This window comes from Sceloporus undulatus, chromosome 4, assembly GCF_019175285.1.
Source record: "Sceloporus undulatus isolate JIND9_A2432 ecotype Alabama chromosome 4, SceUnd_v1.1, whole genome shotgun sequence".
Classification (NCBI taxonomy): Eukaryota; Metazoa; Chordata; class Lepidosauria; order Squamata; family Phrynosomatidae; genus Sceloporus; species Sceloporus undulatus.
The window spans coordinates 25,651,210-25,668,284 of NC_056525.1; the positions used below are offsets into that span (position 1 = coordinate 25,651,210).

At 44.5% G+C, this 17,075-nt stretch overlaps 1 protein-coding gene and 1 long non-coding RNA gene across 3 annotated transcripts in view; both read left to right on the forward strand.

Moving 5' to 3' along the window:
- Window positions 1–1,035: 1,035 nt before the first annotated feature.
- On the forward strand, window positions 1,036–6,676 carry LOC121927540. Its single transcript, XR_006103266.1, has 3 exons — window positions 1,036–1,269; window positions 1,871–2,044; window positions 5,202–6,676. It is a non-coding gene; the product is annotated as an uncharacterized LOC121927540 (long non-coding RNA).
- A 2,793-nt stretch (window positions 6,677–9,469) lies between these two features.
- The window catches only part of LOC121928029 (activity dependent neuroprotector homeobox), a 58,905-nt gene continuing 51,299 nt past the window's right edge, over window positions 9,470–17,075 (forward strand). For both annotated transcript variants that reach the window (XM_042462211.1, XM_042462212.1), the window contains exon 1: window positions 9,470–9,648. The gene's annotated coding sequence lies outside the window, so the exon portion shown is untranslated. The remainder of the gene's footprint in view (window positions 9,649–17,075) is intronic.

Consider the following 17,075-nt stretch of genomic DNA (forward strand, 5'->3'; position numbering starts at 1 on the left):
TTTGTATCAACAACTTCCAACATCTGGCAGTTTAACCTTTTGAGTACCTATTCAGAAGCAAGTGACAAGTGGGGTTTAATCTCAAGTAAGGCAAATAAGATTGCAAGTCTGAGTTTCATGCTCAAAATAATTCTGATGGTGTCGTTATTTAGGGAATTGCTTAACATTATTGTGTTTACAGATTGGTAGTGGTGGGCTCCTATGGAGCTTGGACAACTGCCTGTTATATAGGATAGGCAATTAAAACAATGCCACTCTCTGCTATACCACATTGGCTCCATGGACCTCCCCCTTACAAAAGAAAAGCAAACGACAACAACCCAAAAGCCAGGGATTCAAGAAAGATGGAACACAGACAGGGTAGCCTGCCGTGCCTCTTCCTGTTGCCTTTATCCATGAATGCATAGAAAATGAAAACACTTATGCACTGTTATGGTAGTATAGTGCCCCATAGGCAGTGGCATACCTAGTGTATTTGATATCCACAGCAAATCATTTTTAACATCAACATCTGGCAATTTAAGACCAGCAAGACATGAAGTACATGTAAATATCAATGGAACTTCTAAGTAGAAGTGACTAATCTCGCCATTGATGACTCATCCATGAACACAACACAACGAATGGCTTGAATTTTCAGCTCTTAATGTAATGACCTGTGACGAAAAAGACCCAGAGGACCTTTCCTGCCTCACTCCACCCCAGCCATGTGGGGAAGACTGATTGGTGACTGGCTCTGAAGAGGAGGGATAAGGATGGGTTTTGGAAGTCTTTGCTTAAGCAGGTGAGGGACAATGAAAATGTCAGTGTCTTGAAAAGGCTGTCACGGAATGATAGAGAGATCTTGTAGCACCTTTGAAACTAACTGAAAGAAAAAAGTTGGCAGCATGAGGTTTCGTAGACTACAGTCTACTTCCTCAGATGTGTTAGTGCATCTGAGGAAGTAGACTGTAGTTATGAAAGCTCATGCTGACAACGTCTTTCAGTTAGTCTCAAAGGTGCTACAAGATCTCTCTACATATTGATTCTACAGACTAGCATGGCTATATCTTCCAATAGAATCAGAGAGATATGGAAGAGGCCTCAAGGGCCATAAAATCCAACCCTCTGCCAAGCTCTCAATGCCACTCTTCTTAAATTCTCTACAGACAATGCACTCCCTTATTGGCTGCATCTGGTGTGAACCACTCCCACTACTCCACTCTTGAAATGCCATTGTCAATAGGATCGTGGCCTAAGATACTCTGGGGAAGCTACTGCTGAATGCAGGTAGACATTATTATTGTTGTAGTAATGCAGTAGCTACTATTGCTATGTATGTTAACTATACTACATCCCTTGTAGAGAGATCTTGTAGAACCTTTGAGACTAACTAAAAGAAATAAGTTGGCAGCATGAGTTTTCGTAGACTTCAGTCTACTTCCTCAGATGATTTTGGTGGAGTGGAAACCAGGGACAGACATATATATGGCATAGGTTTGTGAAAATGTCAATTCAAATTCAAAATTGCCAAACTGGTCTTGCCATCTCATTTCCATATCCAATGGCTATGTCTTTGTCCACAAAGAGCCATCATTAAAACTGGAGTTGCTACTTCATTTCTATACCCAAAGGATTTTGAATTTGAATTGACATTCCCACATACTTATGGCATATATATGTCTGTCCCTGCTTCGACTCCACCCAAGCATCTGAGGAAATAGACTGAAGTCTACAAAACTCATGCTGCCAACTTCTTTCTTTCACTTAGTCTCACAGGTGCTACAAGATCTCTCTACATACTGATTCTACAGACTAACATGGCTATATCTTTGAATACATCTTTTGTATAATTTATTAAGTGGGTTCATTATGTGTGATTGTGTCTCAGCTGAAGTAGTGCTTAAATCTGGGCATGCTGCAATATGCAAGATGGCATACATAAGGAAATGACTGGAGAAACTGGGCCTGTTTCACTTGAAGCTCGTGGACTTTTGTGCAAATCTAAGTGGCTCACACAATGGCTACACCAGTCCCACCATTATTCATCTAATTTGAGATTAAGGTAAATAACAACAGAGTCCTCGTTTTTGTGGCTCTTAAGACTCCTTTTTTGAGTAGGTGTGATGTCAAAAAATATTGGACTAGGATTCTGCAGACTAGGGTTCAAATCCCAGCTGGGCCACATAAACCCACTTGAGCAACTCACACACTCTCAGCATCGCAAAGGCAAACCCCTTTTGAAGAAACTTGCCAAGAAAACCACATGACAGCATTGCCTTAGGGATGCCATAAATTGGAAACGACTTGAAGGCACACCACAAGAAAAAACAAAGATTCCTTTTCAGGCTTTTGGTAAGAATGAAGCTATTGTTCCAAAAAACATCACAGATTATCAAATATGGCATTAGGGTGGCCAGTTAAGCTTTGCACCACCCCCCAGGAGGAAGGTTATTTATATTAAAAGATTTAAATGTATAAATAATTACTATAATTTAAAGAGAAATATAAGACCTCTCCCTTTAGTTGGGAACTGTCACCAGGTCACATTTGTGACTTCTCAGGTGCTGAGTGAGAAACCTCCAGGCTCCTTGGTCTCCTTTCTTATGATCCTTTTATCTTTAAAATAAATTTGGATTGGTCTCTGTAAAAAAAAGAAAAAAGACGTGGCCAGCCTAGATGTTGTACTTCATGATAATTGGATAATTTCAGTATGGTTATTGGTTAACAAATTGGTTTATACTGCTTATAAACAAAGTTAAAAATGGTGTACAGCAAATGATAAATCATGAAAATATATAAGATCAAGATACAATACACATAAATAGATGGTAGATTTGTGCAAGAAGTCCTGGGAGGATAGAGAGAGCCGGGGGGGGGGGGGGCACTTCAAGTGCCAATAGATTTCCATGACTGAGCAAGGAATTGAACCATGATCTCCAGTGTTTTAGCCCAGGTCCACCTGGGCCAGAAGCTGCCTAGAGCAGCTCAGAGTATTCTGGCCCTGAAGCTGCCCCAATGTCCCCATTACCTGGGGCCCTCCATTGTGATGCTGAGTAGATGCCACATGTTGCCACATGTTGCTTCCTCTGAGACATGAAAAGATTTGGGGAGGGGACAGGGCACTTAGATAATTCTGGGTTGTTGTTTTTCTGCTCATGACCAAAGATCTGAGCTTGGCCTTGTGCTGGACAGAGGAAGGCAGGATATCCACCGGCCTGGCCCAAGACATTTTGCTGCCTGAGGCAGAGGAGTAAAATGGTACTGACTCCTTCCTCTTCTGCCTATAACATGACCACAGAGACCTTGTTCTCTTACTAGTACCACAACAACATCTTCCCCTGATGGAAGGCCATGTGGGACCCACTATTATGCACCTCCCAAGAGTTTGTAACTTTTTTATCATATACTTTGTAAAAACTGCTTACTTATTTCTGATGCCTTTCCAACAACTCCCTGCTGCTTCCTTTTTCTTCACTGGCCCCCTAGATTTTGCCACCTCCCCCACGGAGGCAGTATTGGGAATCACTGGACTATTGCAGTTGTCTACATTGGTGGAAAGCCCCATACTCACCCTGTTGCCACAGCAGTTTCCTGATCAGTAGCAACTTCAATAACACCACACTCCCTTGGCAAGATTGAAGCAACCTGGAAGAAAAGGGATGGTTCAAAATGTCTTGGGCCAGGCCAGCTGTTTTCCTGCCTTCCTCTGTCCAACACAAGGCCAGATTCAGATCGTTGGTCATGAGCAGAAAAACCACAACCCAGAACTGTTTAAGTGTCAATGATCACGTCTTATAGTGCTGAGTATTTTGAGCCCCAAAACCATGTCCTGGCCATCAATCCAGATTTTCCAAGTGAATGTGAAGTAAAAGGATTTTTGGAGAAAAGGCCCACATTGCCTGTGAATCCTGATGAACATGATGTGCATGGGTACAGCCACTATGGTATACGTATAGGGTTTACTGCCAGTGTAGAAAAGCCCCAGGTCTCATATTGGGCAAATAGGCAAGAAGGATACTATAACTGATGGTAATAAAAGCCTTGAAGCAGTCCAGTTCCTTGCACAGATCATCCACCAAAGCACTCAAACTTTCTGTCTCAAAACCAGGCCTGAATCTAGATTGGAACGTGACCAAATAAGCTTCATCATAAAAAGCCTTTAGTTGGACTGTCATCACTTGCTCTAAAATGTTACCTATGGAAGATTGGAAACTGGCCAGTATTTACATAGGATCCAATTATGATTTCTTCAGAAAAGGTCTTAACATTACTTCTTTGCAAGGAAAAAAACCACAAAGTGTTTCAAGCAGGGTTTGGAATCCTGTAGCCTGCGGTCTGCATGCAGCCATTTGGGTATGACCCTTGAAACCCCCACTGACCATTCTGAGGCCCTGGACCCTCCATATTTTTCAGCTGAAAAGGTTGTCTTTCCTTCCCCTAAACTGTACTTTGTTTCAGCTTAAATTTGAGGGGAAAATACAATAATGGTTCGGAATAACAGGAACTTGCTTATGCCAAATGTAAGGTCACTTGATATACTGTAGGACTATGTCTCCACTTTAACTGCTTTGAATCCATCCTATTGAATCCTGAAAGTTGAAGTTTGGTGAGGCGATAGAACTCTCTGGGTGAGAATTCTAAATACTCCTCCCCCAGCTGCAAATCCTAGAATTCCATAAGATGTTGTAATGATGGTTAAAGTGGAATTGTAGTGCTATAATTGTCACTGGACCAGAAAAACAACATTGTACTGCAAAGAAGAGCAATCAAAATGACAGATTGGAGCAACACCCCTGCGAGGAAAGGTTATGATGTTTTGAGTTGTTTAATGCATGTGTCCATGTACAAATACAGTGGGCCCTTGGTATCCGCTGGGGTTTGGTTCCTAGATCCCTCACGGATACCAAAATCCATGGATACTCAAGTCCCATTATATACAATGGCATAGTAAAATAGTGTCTCTTATATAAAATGACAAAATCAGTGTTTGCTTTTTGAAATTTATATATTTTAAAAATATTTCCGAGCCATGGATGCTTGAATCCATGGATAAAAAAATCTATGGATATGGAGGGCTGACTGTATACAAAGATGAGTGAGGTGAGAAATAACAGAGATGTATGCAGTTATGCAGGAACCAGCATGGTGTAGTGGTTTGAGCATTGGACTAAGGCTCTGTTTGCATGAGACAAATAAAATGTTCTCCCACATCCTCTCAGCAGGAACGATGCATACTCCAATTCGCATTTTTGGTGTGAACAATCCAGACGACTCTGGCCCGTTCAGCACCGAATCCCCTCTACAACATTCTTAAAATGTATTTTTAAAAGCTACCTTTTGCTCCGGATCTTCCCTCTGTTGTGATGTCAAGCAGCTGGTTACAATGCATCCCACTGTGCTTCCCAGCGCAGCCACACATCGCTCCCTCAGAATGAGGGCAGAATGAAACTGGGCATTTTATTTTTGGGCTCAGAAGGAGTGACACATGGCAGCACTTGGTATCGCAATGGAGGGCCCCAGGTAATGGGGCGCTGGGGCCACTCCATGGCTAGAATACTCTGCACTGGTCCAGGAGATTTCTGGCCCATGTGGATCTGGCCTAAGACTCTGGAGATCATGATTCGATTCCTTGTTTGGTCACAAAAATACATTAAGTGATCTTGGTGAGTCACATACTCTTAACCCCAGAAAACCCCATGATAGGTTCATCTTAGGATCACCAGAAACAACTTGAAGGAAAACAACAATTATTATACAAGGCGTGGATACAATAGGCAGGAAGTTTTTTATCCCCCTCTCTGGAATTCAGGGTCATTCACTGAAATTTTAAGAGATTTGGAACCCATAAAATACTTCTTCACACACTGTATAGTTAAATTGTGGTTTTAACTTTCACAAGAGGTAGTGATAGTCTGCATCTTGAATGCCTTTAACAGAGGACTAGACAAATTAAAGAAACACAAGGCTATCTGTGAGGGATATCTTTTCTCTCCAGTGTGAGGAGCAGTATGCCTTTTATTTCAGTTGCTGGGGATCATGAGGAACAGAGCAGGGTTGTGTCCCCTTTGCATGCTTCCCACAGGCAACTGGCTGGCTGAACGAAAAATACTAGACTAGCTAGATCAGTGGTTCCCAACCTGTGGGTCAGGACCCCTTTGGGGGTCGAATGACCCTTTCATGAGGGTCGCCTAAGACCACTGGAAAACACCTATTTAATTACAGTTATGAAGTAGCAATGAAAATAATTTCATGGGTTTGGGTCACCACAACATGAGGAACTGTATTAAAGGGTCACGGCATTAGGAAGGTTGGGAACCACTGAGCTAGATTGATCATGCAATTCAGAGTCACTCTTTTGATGTTCTTATGATAGATGATAAACAGCTTATTATCAAAAGAGTGATCATTCAGTATAACCCTTTACAGCATAAATATCCCTGCTGGTCAGTCACAGTGGCATTACTAATAGTATGCTTGGTTTCTGTTGCTACTGTGGTCCCACAGCATTTCACAGCACCCTGGCTTGAAGACAATTATTGTGTATGCTTGCTATATTTGCATTCTCTTGCATAGTCAGTAATCAGACTGTGCCATTGCTATGTATGGTTGCTATTATGCTATTAGGAAGACTCAGTGCATGATGGTTGCTGATTGTTTTGTTGTGGTTACACTTGCTATTAAAGAACGGCCACTGATATAGTCATTTGTGTGATTGTTATCTTTGTTATGCTGAAGTGCTACTACTCCCTGCTCCACCAGCCATTGTGACAGTTCAACTGTACTTAGTAAGTTTGGTCTCTCATCCAGTACTAACAATGTACTTACATTTAAGGAGTGTAGAGGTCCATGGTTGTCCCAAAGAATTTTGGCTGTGCTGCATATTTAGGAAATTACATGACTCTGCAGGCATGCTACATAGAATCACAGAGTTGGAAAAGACAATAAGGGCTATCCAGTCTAAACCCCTGCCATGCAGGAAGACATAATCAAAGCATCCCCAACAGATGGCCATCCAACCTCTGTTTAAATACCTGCAAAGAAGGAGACTCCACAAGACTCCGAGGAAGGAGTGTGTTCCACTGTAGAACAGCCCTTACTATCAGGAAGTTCCTCCTAATGTTGAGGTGGAATCTCTTTTCCTGTACCTTGCATCCATTGTTCCAGGTCCTGTTTCTGGAGCAGCAGAAAACAAGCTTGCTCCCTCCTCAATATGACATACCTTCAAATATTTAAGCAAGGTTGTCACATCACCTCTTAATCTTCTCTTCTCCAGACTAAAGATGCCCAGCTCCCTAAGTCACACCTTGCAATGATGCTGAGACTGCACAGCATATTCCTTTTTACACCTCAACACAATGCCTCTTCAAGTGACTGGTCAGATTATGTAGAGTGACTTTAGAAGTTACAAGAATGAAAAATCAGTCTGTCCAATGATCACCACCATGCTCTTATCCATTCTACTGCGAAAGACCAAGCCTGGTCATTCCTTCATTATGTGGTCTTGACCTCGCACACTCATTGTCAATCCATCCATGGAGCAATTGCTATGTCCATGGGTGATCACAATGGTGCAGAATTAAAAAATATAGGTGTGTTAGTCTGGAAAATCAGTACGCAAAGGGATCTTGTAACATCTTTGAGACTACTTGAAAGAGAAGTTGGCAGCATGAGCTTTTGTAGACTTGGGCCCACTTCTCCAAAACATGTGTCTGAAGAAGTAGGCCCAAGTCTACGAAAGCTCATGCTGCCAACTTCTTTGTTAATCTCAAAGGTGTTACAAGATCCCTTTGCACACTATGGTGCAGGCAGAGACATGGCTGGGAAGTATGTGTAGCACACTTGGTGGTGCTTAATACAAAAGGCTCCCTTGGAAGCAAGATGGCCAGATGTCCTAGCCGCAAAGGAGGACAGGGCGCCATGAAATGTAGGGCATTCCAGAAAAATAAAATAATGCAGGACATGACCAAATGAAAGCTGAAGAACACTCATATAAAAAGGGATCCATGCAAAGAGATTCCACCTCAACGTTAGGTGGAACAGTAAGGGCTGTTCGACAGTGGAACACACTCCCTCAATAGAGAGTGGTGGAATCTCTTTCCTTGGAGGTCTTTCAACAGAGGCTGGATGGCCATCTGCCGGGGTGCTTTGATTGAGAGTTCCTGCATGGAAGAATGGGGTTGGGCTGGATGGCCCTTGTGGTCTCTTCCAACTCTACGATTCTATGCTTCTCGTAGTTATGTGCCAAGTCGTTTTGAACTTATGGTGGTGAACCTGTCACTGGATTTCCCTGGCAAGTTCCTCCAGAGGGGAGTTTGCCATGGCCACCCTCTGAGGCTGAGAGTGTGTGTCTGGCCAGGGTCACCCAATGGTGGAGCCTGGATCCGAACCCTGGTCTCTAGAGTCTAAACTGGAGAAACAACCCTGTTTGTCACTGTTCCGGCTCAAGGCTATGGAATTCTGGGAGTTGGGAGTTTGTTGTGGGCCCAGAGCGGAGCAAAGCTCCCAGAATTCCATAGCCTTGAGCCAGAACGGTGACAAACAGGGTTAATTCTCCAGTGTAGATGCAGCCTCTGTCCAATGCTCAAACCCTCCTCATGCTTCTTCTCAAAATGGAGGACATTTCTGGGATCCCTCCTGGACAAAAGGCTGAAATGTAAGGCAGGCCCTGGTAAAAGGGGGACATGTCTGGGTGGCCCTGCTTCCAAGGCCTGTGGCCCCACAGCAGGAGGATGCTGGCTCAGAGGAGGTGGAAGGCACTACTAGGCCCTGGTGTCACGTGGTGCCCTCACCCACGGGTCACGTGACCCTCTCTGGCTCTGCTCCTCAGCCCCCTCCCCCTCGTGGGGCTGGTGGTGACCCTTTCCCCTCCTCCCCTCAGGGAAGGATGTAGTCCCGGCTGGGGGCGGCGGAGGGATAAGCGGGCGGCGCCGCGCCCTAACTCTCTCTCTCTCTCTAGCTCTATTGCAGCCGCAGGGCGCGGCGCCTCCTAGCGGAGCCGGGGCAGATCCCGCCGCCGGCACCCTCTTTCTCGCGAGAATCCCCCCACCAACACTGACGGGGTTATGTAACCCGCTCCCCTCCACACACCTCTTTTTCCCACTTAAAGGGCCCGCTTCATTTCAGGGCCGAGAAAGCCTTAAAGAAACGAGCCCCTTTTGGCCCTGCTCGGCTTCCTTCCCTCAAGGCCTCCAAGGGAGCGCGCCCTGTGTATTGGGGAAGGGGTTGCTCCCCAGTCCCCACATCCCCGGCCGGACAATGAGTCCCATATGCTAATGAGCGCCCCGCGTCACTTCCGCTCTTTCTCGGCCGCCATCTTGGCCAGGGCAGGTTCTGGGCAGGAGGGACCCGGCTGTATTGTCTGCAGGGCGCCGAGGGAGCCCCCCTCCCTCCCTTCCTTCCCCAGCCGCCCGCGCCCCGCCGCCGCCGCCGCCACGAGACCCGCGAGCAGGCGCCCCTTCTGGGCCCGAGCCCCGGCCGAGCGCCCTCCCCGCCGCCCCCCGGCCCCCTTTGTCTCCCCCGCGCCCAGCGCAGCCTCCGCCGGGCGCAGCAGCCCAGCCTCCATCCGGGAACCGCTGGCCACCAGAGCAGCCGCGCTGCCGCCGCCTGAGGAGAGCCAGCGCCCGCCGCTGAGGAGGAGGAGGAGGAGGGAGCGCGGGAGGCAGCCAGGTAGGAGCCCAGCAGCAGCCCTCAGCCTTCTTCTCTCGCAGCAGGCCCCGGCAGGAAGGATGCAGCTGCCCTCGCAGACACACGAGGCGGAGGCGGCGGCGGCGGGAAAGCCTTGCCTTCCTCCTCTCTCCATCCGTCCTGAGGCCGGCTTCCTCGGCTCTATTCCCGCCTCCTCCTCCCTTCCCGCTTTATTGAGAGATGGGTCCCGGACGCCTCTCCTCCCTTTCCCTCTGGATCTGCTATCCCTCCTCCTCTCCGGCAGGCCGCCTTCCTCGGCGCCTTCCCTTCTCGCTCTTTTCCGCCTCCTTTGCCCGCTTGCTTCGGCTCTTCGGGGAAGGATGAGGTCCCTGCAGGCTCTCCTCCTCCTCCTCCTCCAAGATCAGTCCTGAGGCCGGCTTCCCGGCTCTTTCCCTTCCCTTTTGATGTTATCCTTTCCCCGGCTCTTTCCCTCCTCCTCCTTCCTTCCTTCTCTCTCTCCTTTCGTCCTCCATCCACCCTTCCTTAGGCCGGCTTCTCTGGCTTTCCCCCTCCACCTTCCCTTCCCGCTTGATCCAGCCTTTCGGGGGTAGATCGGCCATCCCTGTCTCTCTTTGCTTCCTTCCTTCCTTCTCTACTTCTCCCTCTTTCCTTCCTTCTCCCCCTTTGCTTCCTTCCTTCCTTCTCTCTCTCTCTGTCTATACTTCCTTCCTTCTCATCCAGGGAGGAGGCCCTTCGTCCTCTTCGTCTTCGACGCTGCGCCCCCGAGTGTGGCTGTGATTGCAGGGTCCTTCGCATCGTGGAAGAAGGAGGGAAGCTTTGCGAGGGAGGGAGGGAGGAAAGCAGGGGGAAGGAGGGAGGGGATGGCGGCCTCCTTTGAGGCGTGCGGAGGGCGCCGTCTTTTCCTCCTCCGTCCAGAAGCATGTGCCGTTGTGGCGGGAGCATGGAGGGCTTGGGAGGGGGAAGGAGGGAAGCCCCTCATGACTGCGGAGTTGTGGAGCAGGATGCGGAACCACCCTCCACCCAGGAGAGCCTCCTTTCCTCTGCCACCATCACCACTACCCTGCTTTCCTTTCCCCTTCAATCAAGGCCGGGGAAGGCGGGATCCGGGCACCCGGCCACCTCTGCAACCCTGCCTTGCTGCATCCATCCCAACTAGTCCTTGCTCTCTTTTTTGAAACCTCTCTCTCACACAAAGAAGGAAGACCGAGCCTTGCTTCTGAAGCTGGAAGGAAAGGGGGGGGGGGCCTGGAGTGTTGTTGCTTTTGACCCTCCTTTCTTGCTCCTATAACAGTCCATTTATTCATTTACTTTGGCAGAGATGGGATGAGGCTGGTGGCTTCACCTTAAAAGCCATGGTTTCATGGAGAGTGTTGGGGAACGTTTAGGAGGAAAATAATGTATGTCTCTCTATGGCAGCCCCCACCCAAAATGCACCGCAGCCAGTCGGTGGAATGGAGACATGAGCTCTAGGAGTCAGTAGGGGGCGCATTCTCTACACTGGGTAAGGCTGCGGCAGAAAGGAGGGAGGGAGGGGAATGGTGGGGGAAGGGCCCCAGATGCACAGCCTGGAGTTGCTACACAGCGCCTTCTATAGGCCTGGGAAAACGGGCCTATCACTGCAGGCTCAGTTGTTCTGGGGAGCTGACAGCAGCAGTAGTAGCAGCAGCAGCAGCAGCAGCAGCCCAGGCAGAAGGTTTAGTGGCCAGAGCCTTGGTTTAACCAATCTAGCTTCTCTCACCTCAGTTTGCTGTGAACCCAAGGTGTCTTCTTGGTGTAGCACCTCAAATGCGTGCCATCCTTGGTGTGTCTGTGTGTGTGCAAAGTGACCAGGCCTATCGTTCTCCAGTTTGCAGTGGATGCAAAATACAGGAAAAGAGATCCCACCTCAACATGAGGAAAAACTTCCTGACAGTGGAACCCACTCCCTCAGAGAGTGGTGGAGACTCCTCCTTTGGAAGTTTTCAAGCACAGGCTGGATGGCCATCTGTCGAAGGTGCTCAGGCTGCATGGCAGAAGGGTTGGACTCTGGATGGCCTTTGAGGTCTCTTCCAACTCCATGATTCCTACACATCCTGGAACCTTCTGTCCAGGAGGCATTCCAAAATGTCCTCCATTTTGAGCATGGCTGAGAATCATGGATTTATATTTTTTGTGAGTACTTTTAGCATTAATTTGGTCACCTGTGTTTTTCTTGAGCATCCTATGTTTTGTGGTGCCTTGACCTTCTTTGCAGTTAGGACATCTGGTCACCCTGTGTGTGTGAGTGTCATACCAGCCAGAAGCTTTTGATAATGTTCATTACAGTTGGTTTTCCTTCTGCCACTGGAGGTGTCTCCTGGTAGTTTAGGAGTTGATGCTGTGCTCCCCTGCCCCCAGATCAAAGTAGTAGTTTAAGCTGAAAGTGAGAAAAGTGTAATGCACGGGGGGGGGGGGGGGGCTTATCTCTTTTCTTGTTTTGAACATATAACTTTACAGGTGTGTAAAGGACTAGCTTCAACTCATTTGTGACATTAGATGTCATCAATCTTATATAGTTGCATACCTGTTTCTTGCTTTGATAATAGAAAAGATTAATAGTTTACAACAATGCAGTGGTTTTTTCTATAGGGCAGTGTTGTTTTCTATAGGCACTGTTGTTGAGTCTACATGCTGCTTAGATAGCTGGATTCTTCTATAAATGGTAATGGCTCATTATTATAGTTAAAACTATATGATGAAGTTATGAGTTCCTGGAACAATAAAACAATGTTTCACTGTTTAGTAGGAAGAATGAAAAGAAAAATGCCACCTGTGTAGCATAGTGTGACCTACATTTATGCAGAAACATCCAGCTCCTTGATATTGGATGTTTGTTGCCATAAGACTGCTAAATCCTGTTTCTTGTCACAGGATATCAGCCACAACTTTCACTTGGACAGAAGTGATTCTGTGCCAAACCCTTTGGCAATAATTTAAGATGAAACCCTGCAGCAAAGTAAGGATTCTTAATAAGTTGCTTTAAAGACGGGGCTGAAAAAAAGGCCTAATAATATTCTGTATTGTTTCAGATCGTTTTAATGGAAAGTAGAAGCAATTGGGCTGCAATCAGTCAACACACTTTTGTGATGTGCAATAAAGCCAGAGCATCTTAAAGATATTAAAGAAGAATAACTTCCCAAGTATGGTTGGTTGAGGTTGTCTCTTTGTAGTGTGGTTGTTTAAAAGCATGACACTGGTTTCAATATACAGAATGTAAACATATGTCAGGAAAGATGTGCATTTCGTTATAGTGTATGTAGCTTGTGCTTAATAGAAATATATTCAAACATCTCTCCAAGCTTGTAGATGCTGTAGGAATTCATTGAGTCCTATAAAATACTATGAATTCCATGCAACTTTCTTTTTAACATCAATAAACATTTTCATTTCTTTTCTGTTTGCTTTTTTGATATTTGGGAAGTATCAGCCATACTAAATATTGCAACCACAAATCTCAGCATCTTTGCTTGTTGAAATAATTTTGAAAAATTATTATTCTATTCTAGAGCTTCATTAATTGATAGATAATAATTTTGATAGGTTATTAAAACTATTTTGGGTTGTTGTGCTAAAGGTGATGCTCCCTCAAATACTTTTGTACAAGTTTAAAATAATTATTGTTATTAGTGGCGAAAATAGATGGTTTACTTCTGTGTTGGATGGTTCTACTGTGATGAGTGAAAAAAAAATGCAAAAACAGTTCACCTTGAGTTTGGGCATATGGTGTTATGACTTGTACTGTAAATCTTGAAGACAGCTGTAGCTTATTTTGGACATTTCTCCTATGAAATATAAGTTATTTGTAAGTTTCAAGTGCATGTGTAAAATTTCTAGCTTTCTACAGGTTAGTGCATTAAAAATCCAATTTGTGAATATATATAGACAATAAAGATATTGGAAAGTTAAACATTGAAAACTTTGTTGAATATAAGAGTGACGTAAACAAAAGAGGAGCTGTTTGGCAGCGTTCTTATTCCAAACACCAAGATTTGTAATCACTGAAAACTGATAGAAGCATGTTTTTCTCCCTAGCCAGACACTTTTTAAAAAAGTAAGCAAGTGTTTTTTCTGGCTCCCAGCAACATAAATCACCTAGAATAAGGTAGACAGCATGCAGCTGCCCTTTTCAACACTAAATGTAATGTGGCAGTGCGGGGCAGACAGAATCCCTACTTTAGTTAGTACACTAACTAAAACTTAAGTTTTTAAGATTTAGATAGATATACACTCGTCCCTCCCCATTCACTGGTGTAAGTGGCACAGGACTGAAAAACTGCAAAAAACTCAGTATTTTTTACCTGAGAGAACACCCCTCTAGGAATCTTTAGGTCCTCCAGTGCAACACTGTGACCAACATCTGCCAGACATTGACCATAGAATTGCGCTGGAGGAGCTACAAATGCTGAGTGCCTAGTTCTCTCTAGGAATCTCTAGGTCTTTCAGTGTGACTTTTGGTTAAAGTTGACCATAGAGTTGTGCTGGAGGATCTAGAGGTTCCTAGAGAGAACATATTAATAAAATCTGTGAATAACCAAAGCCGCAAAGTCAAAGCCGCAAATGTAGAGGGACGAGTGTATATGTATCCCAGCTGTTTGGGTAGTACTACAGTGGACCCTTGTTATACACTGCGGTTTGATTCCAAGATCCCCCATGGATAACAAAATCCATGTATGCTCAAGTATCATTAAATATAATAATATAGCAAAATGGTGTCCCTTATAAAAATGGAAAAATCAAGGTTTGATATTTGAAATTTGTACTTTTTTTTTTAACATTTTCAAACCGTGGATGCTTGAATCCGTGTCTTAAAAAATCCGTGCATAAGAAGGGCCGACTGTACTTGGACATTTTAAGCAAAATGTAAATTTTATCCTAATTTTTAACTGAAAAAAAATATAATGACAGCGAATAGTCATATAGAGAAATACACTGAAGTCAATATTTGGGGCAGAAAGAAAGCTTCTGTCATTTCGAAGAAATCTTGGTTATAGCTTCATTCCACCATGGAGGAGAGGCACAAGCCTCAGCCCAGGATATGTATTTTATATAGGACATGGCACAGATCCAGTTTGTAACACCTCCAATAGAAGAAGCATTGGAATATACAGTTGGTCCTCTTTATGGATTTTTTATCCACAGATCCAAGCATCCACGGCTTAAAAATATTCCCCAAAAGTATAAACCCAAATAGAAAACCTTGATTTTCCACTTTATATAAGGGATACAATTTTGCTCTGCCATTATATTTAATGGGACTTGAGCATCTATGGATAACAAGGGGCCACTCTACCTACCTACCTACCTAAAATTTAGAAAGTGGATACCAGTTGGAGTGGACAGTGCTGGGCAGGGTAGATGAAAAGCCTGATTCATATTAGGTAGCTTTGTGTTTTCATTTTACATTACACTAACTAAAACTTGGGATTAGTTTCATTTAGTTGGGTTTAGTTGCAAAGATTATAATTGGACGTTAATATAAAAAAAGTAGGAAAAGAATTAGATTATGAAACGCTTCTCTCAGGTTGCAATCATGTGCACTTGGTAGACTCACTGGGAGTTGCTGGTGCTTTTTTGTTTATTTGTTTTTTAAGACATGATTGTGTGGTGTAATTCCTTAAATGACCTAAAGGCACCAGATCCCACCTGGTCTTGGAAGCTAAGCAGAGTGAGCTCTGGTTAGTATTTGGATGAGAGACTGCCAGTGAATACCAGGTACTATAGGCTGTATTTTAGAGAAAGGAACTGGCAAAACCACCTCTGAGTATCCCCCCCCCCCCGTGTAATTCATGGAGTCATATAAGTCAACAGGCAGCTTGAAGACACATCAATAAATACATTGTGCTGCCAAAAATAGCAATATCTGTAATTGTGATTCCCCCCCCCCCCCCTATTACAATGCTATTGCAAAGATACACAATCTTTCACAAGAGGGAGTTGGGGTTTCTAGCCTATCTGGGCAGAATCATTCCAAAGTTGATAATGTGGTAGTACCATTTTTAGACAACCAAAAAGACAGTTCTCTTTGTAACCTTTCGAAACCTACATGTTCCTTTATTTGGCAAAGGTGAAAAAGGTGCACAAGGAAAAATGGATGAGAGGCATAGAGCCTGTGAACAGAGATTTTTTGGTTGGCCCAATAAAGGCATTACCACAGCATGGACTTTGGAATTTCTCTTATGGTCAACACAGCTAGCCATGTATTTTTACAGACAGAATCAGCTAGCAGTCTTACTTGGTTCTACATTGCTGACCCCCTGCTTTACTGAATCAGAGGCAAAAATATCCCCCAAGTCTTGGAAGCTGCACAAACCTAGTATGCACAGCAGGGGTGCTGTCTCACTGTGAGCTATTGACAGATTTGCCAGAAAAGGCTGGCCACAACTGGTAAAATATTTCTTAATCTAGCTGGTTCCCTGGTGTCATTTTGGATTCTGAGGAATTTTAAACATACCATAAGATGTTCATGGCCAGCTTAAGGTAAGATGTCCAGTCACTATACTTAAAACAGGGCTGTATGTTCAAAGAAAAAATGGCAGTAAACTCACAATCCTATAGAAAGAGTGAAAGCCACAATTTAATAAAGTTTTAAAACCATGATTTGATATTTTTAAAGACAGTGCTTTATTTTATAATTAATGTTAGGTATAAGGTATATGAGCTTGTACACAGTTATTTCATTAGTATTAAACTTTGTTGTTGTGTGCCTTCATCTCGTTTGCAGCTTATGGCAACTCTATCACAGGCTTTTCTTGGCAAGATTTGGTCAGAGGAGGTTTGCTTTTGCCCTTCTCTGAGCTGAGGGAGTGCAACTTGCTGAACGTCCTGAAGTGGGTTTCCTTGCTCAAGCAGGGGTTCAAACCATGGTCTCCAGAGTAGGGTAGAGCATGCTTAGATGCATTAGTTATGTGTGGAAAATGTCTTTAGCTTTGGTTTCTGCTCTTTGTTTTTCTCAAACCAGTTTACTGTCCATTTTCATCTTGGCCTCTCCCATCTTAATCTGTTTGATTGCAGAGTGAATTTTTTTTTGCTTTTGTCATCACAAGACAAATGGATGTTTACGTCTGATCCAACAAATATCTTCCCATTATCCTTTTTGGACACTTGGTATGAAACAGCCACACCTTTGTGCAACCATTGTTCTTAGTTTATTCAGAGGCCCTGTTCAAGTGTTCCTATTGGAGATATGAACTTAAATTATAGTTTATGGCAGTTGAGAGAAGTAACTTTTCCCTTTTCTTGTCTTGTGTTGCAGCTGGTGAGGAAACCTACTGGATCATTAAGCTGCTGTTTTTCCATAAAGTCCTACCCAAGAAACTGTTCTTTAAAAATTCTATGTGAATTGGAATAGATTCTAGTTGCAAAGCTTGTTGGTCATGAGTGTACTGTTTGGAGGATATCATGGGCAAGCCAGTGTAAGAAACTAGGAAATA